Source organism: Pongo abelii, chromosome 8, assembly GCF_028885655.2.
Source record: "Pongo abelii isolate AG06213 chromosome 8, NHGRI_mPonAbe1-v2.0_pri, whole genome shotgun sequence".
In the NCBI taxonomy this organism is placed as follows: domain Eukaryota; kingdom Metazoa; phylum Chordata; class Mammalia; order Primates; family Hominidae; genus Pongo; species Pongo abelii.
Window position 1 is genome coordinate 8,213,290 of NC_071993.2, and position 4,457 is coordinate 8,217,746.

Consider the following 4,457-nt stretch of genomic DNA (forward strand, 5'->3'; position numbering starts at 1 on the left):
GCTGGGATTACAGGTACCCGCCACCACATTTGGCTAATTTTTGTATTTTTAGTAGACACAGGGTATTACCATGTTGGCCAGGCTGGCCTTGAACTCCCGACCTCACGTGATTTGCCCACCTTGGCCTCCCAAAGTGCTGGGATTACAGGCGTGAGCCACAGCACCGGCCCAACCCGTCTTTAAAACAAGCCTCAGAGACAGCTAATGGGTTTGCTTTGAAGTTCCTGGCAGTAAGAAGATACTTGGATGATGGTAGAGCTATGCCTTTCCAAAGAAAGTCTTCAGGAACTCCATTTCACTCTTAGGTGCGTTCTTACTCTGAAATCCAGATACATAAAAAAGCACTAGCTGGGTTCAGTGGCTCACCTGTAAATCCAGCACTTTGGGAGGCTAAGGCAGGACCAAAGTTCAAGACCAGCCTGGGCAACAGAGTGATACCCTGTCTCTACAAAAAACACAAAAATTAGGCATGATGGCACTTGCTTGTAGTCCCAGCTACTTGGGAAGCTGAGGTGGAAGGATTTCTTGCACCTGGGAGGTCAAGGTTGCAATGAGCCTTGATTGTGCCACTGCACTTTAGCCTTGGCAACAGAATAAGACCCTATCTCAAAAAAAAAAAAAAAAAAAAAAAAAAAAAAGCACCGGAGCATAAGAAATGAACATGAAATCTTGCCTTATTCTTGTTTTTTGTAGGTGCTGCCTGACATACATGAAAATGAATGGAGGGGAGTTTGACTCTGAAGTCAGCCTCAGGCTTTGGGCATTGCATGGCTCCATCTGCACCAAGCACCATAGTGAATGTGGGAAGTTAATACAGATGAATCACCGAGAAGTGGCTCTAGTGTGCTCCAGTCAGTGGTCTGAGCTATTTTAGTTGTTTTAGTGATTGAATCAAATGACCCCATTTGCTTGCATTGTTTGATTGCTGGTCAGTCTGGAAACTGTCAATTTTATATTAACAAGTCTTAACAGGAACTATGATAATAGGCAAACCAAATGGATGTAATACTTTAGATAAGGCATTTGAGTATTGCAACATGATTTTTCACAAGATCCATCAGGAATGTTATATAGAAATTTGAAAAATTTTGCTTTAAAATGGACATAGGACCAAACACACATGTTTATTTGCTTAAAGTGCAAACAACTGTCTTCTATATTAAACCATAGAGAGGCTAAGAGGTTTTCCAAGGAACCAAAGAAGTCACACATGTAAGAGTTTGTATCATTATATAATTGAAAATAGGAGAGTTTATGCTATTTGATTTGAGATTTTGGTCTAGCAGTCTTGTTAAAACTTATTTTGTTTCTATGCTTTCTTACCATAGGGCTGATACTATGCATATAAAAAGAAACAACCCAGGAAATCAAAGAAATCTACTCTATCTCCCAGCCTCTATTTTCTAAATGTTTTAATATTTCAGTCAAGGTTGTTTGCTTAAGCAAATGAGTGGATGGTGATTTCCTTGAATGAGATGATTATGGGAAGGTAGGCTAAGATGGGAAAATGAAAAGTTGTCTCTCTCTTTCTCTCTCTCTCTCTTTCTTTCTTCCTTCCTTCCTTTCTTCCTTCCTTCCTTCCTTCCTTCCTTTCTTTCTCTTTCTTTCTTTCTTTCTTTCTTTCTTTCTTTCTTTCTTTCTTTCTTTCTTTCTTTCTTTCTTTCTTTCTTTCTTTCTTTCTTTCTTTCTTTCTTTCTTTCTTTCTTTCTTTCTCTCTCTCTCTCTCTCTCTCTCTCTCTTTCTTTTTCTTTCAAAGAGGTCTCACTCTGTCACCCAGACTGGAAAGCAGTGGTGTGGTCTCAACTCACTGCAACCTCCACCTCTTAGGTTCAAGCGATTCTCATGCCTCACCCTCCTGAGTAGGTGGGACCATATGCCCCCATGCCTGGATAATTTTTGTTTTATTTTGTAGAGATGGGGTTTTCCTATGTTGGCCAGGCTTGTCTTGAACTCCTGACCTCAAGTGATCCATGTGCCTCAGCCTCCCAAAGTGCTGGGATTACAGGCATGAGCCACTGTGCCTGGCCTTCTTTTTTTTTAAGAGACAGGGTCTCACTAGGTTGCCCAGCCTGGAGTGCAGTGGCTATTCATAGGTATGATCATGGTGCATTGGAACCTTCAACTCCTGGGCTCAAGAGATCCTCCTGCCTCAGGCTCTTGAGTAATTGGGACTATAAGCACAAGCCACTGTGACCGGCTCATGAGTTGTCATTTGAACACATTAATTTTGAGTGTCTTTAAGACATCCAGTTGGAATTGGATAGGAAGCCAGGGGTAGAGACCTGAATTTGGGAGTCATCAGCATGTAGATGATATTGAAAATTAAAGTTCTGTATCAGAACACCCAGGAAGAGATGTGGTAAAGGAAAAAGCACCTAGGACTTGTCTGACTTCAATCTTCTTCATATAGCATAACATACCCCCTGTGATTATAAGGATACAAGATGGAAAAACACAACTCTAGAGGCCTGGGCTTACCCTGCCTGGTCTTCTTCAATCTCTTTCGAGGCCATTTGTCATAATGAGCTCACGATAGAATCTCCAAGTGTGTCAATGACAGGTGGCTCTTTTGGACAGTAAAATGCTATGGGAATAAGAGCAGGGAGAGCCCAGGGGAGTGCAAGGAGGCAGAAAAGCAGCAGGTTATGTTACTGTGTGGATGAGAGGAAGTGAATGAACCCAGGCGACAGACCAAAGCCAAGTTAGAGAAACCTTGACCTGGAGTTCTCACGTAGCAACCTGGATCATGGTCCAGGACCACTCTGAGACTCCTGAATGACAAGTAATCAATCCACAAGATATTGATTTATTTATTGAGCACCTGGTGGATGTTCAGGTATTGAGTCTTTCCTGGTTCCACCAGAAGAGTTTTAAGAACAAAATAGACACCCTCATCCATGCTTTGGCAAAAAAGAGGTTCATTTCTTTTTCTTTCTTTTATTTTTTTGATTTTTTTTTTTAAAGAAGTAAGCCTTTATTTCCTTGTTTTGCAAATAAAGCTGGCTAAGTTGGTTGCTTTTTGGTGATTAGTCAAAGGGACCAAATCCCATATCCTCGTCCGACTCCTCTGACTCTTCCTTGGCGTCAACCTCAGCTGGGGCTGCAGCAGCAGCAGGAACAGCTGTGGTGGCAGCAGCCACAGGGGCAGCAGCCACAAAGGCAGATGGATCAGCCAAGAAGGCCTTGACCTTTTCAGCAAGTGGGAAGGTGTAATCCGTCTCCACAGACAAGGCCAGGACTCGTTTGTACCCGTTGATGATAGAATGGGGTACTGATGCAACAGTTGGGTAGCCAATCTGCAGACAGACACTGGCAACATTGCGGACACCCTCCAGGAAGCGAGAATGCAGAGTTTCCTCTGTGATGTCAAGCACTTCAGGGTTGTAGATGCTGCCATTGTCGAACACCTGCTGGATGACCAGCCCAAAGGAGAAGGGGGAGATGTTGAGCATGTTCAGCAGCGTGGCTTTGCTGGCTCCCACTTTGTTTCCAGTCTTGATCAGCTGCACATCACTCAGGATTTCAATGGTGCCTCTGGGGATTTTAGTGGTGATACCTAAAGCCTGGAAAAAGGAGGTCTTCTCGGGCCTGAGCAGTGTTCTGGGCTGGCACAGTGACTTCACATGGGGCAATGGCACCAGCACGGGCAGCAGCTGGCACCTTATTGGCCAGCAACATGTCCCTGATCTCAGTGAGGTCCTCCTTGGTGAACACAAAGCCCACATTCCCCCGGATATGAGGCAGCAGTTTCTCCAGAGTTGGGTTGTTTTCCAGGTGCCCTCGGATGGCCTTGCGCATCATGGTGTTCTTGCCCATCAGCACCACGGCCTTCCCATGAAGGGACATGAGGATCTGCTGCATCTGCTTGGAGCCCACATTGTCTGCTCCCACGATGAAACATTTCGGATAATCATCCAATAGTTGGATGATCTTAAGGAAGTAGTTGGATTTCCATGTCGCCCTGTCTTCCCTGGGCATCACGGTGGTGCATCAGGGATTGCCACGCAGGGGTTAAAGACGATGTCACCTCCACGAGGACGCCTGGCGAGAGAGCTGTTTTTTTTTTTTTTTTTTAATAAGAGATGGGGGTTTCGCTATGTTGACCAGGGTGGTCTCCAACTCCTGGCCTCAACTGATCCTCCCATCTCGGCCTCCCAAAGTGATGGGATTACAAGCATGAACCATTGCATCCCACCTCATTTCTTGAATGTGTTGTGGGATTCAAGTTGTCCTAGAGTTGGAGAAGGCCAGAGAGGACAAACACAAATATCGACGTGTAATTTTGGTGACATTTGCCCCACTCATCATGGGGATATGTTTCTGAAGTTCAGAGCATCAACACTAGAGTATTTGCATTGTGTTTTAGACAGTTCTGATGTTATCATGCAGATATATTGCTGTTTTATCTTTTAACAGCTGAATTGAGAAAATATTGCTGTTTTATCTTTTAACAGCTG

The 4,457-nt window shown here is 44.2% G+C and overlaps 1 pseudogene; it reads right to left on the minus strand.

Annotated features, from left to right (window-relative positions):
* Positions 1-2,949: 2,949 nt before the first annotated feature.
* Positions 2,950-4,008, minus strand: LOC100449653 (large ribosomal subunit protein uL10-like; annotated as a pseudogene).
* Between the last annotated feature and the right edge of the window lie 449 nt (positions 4,009-4,457).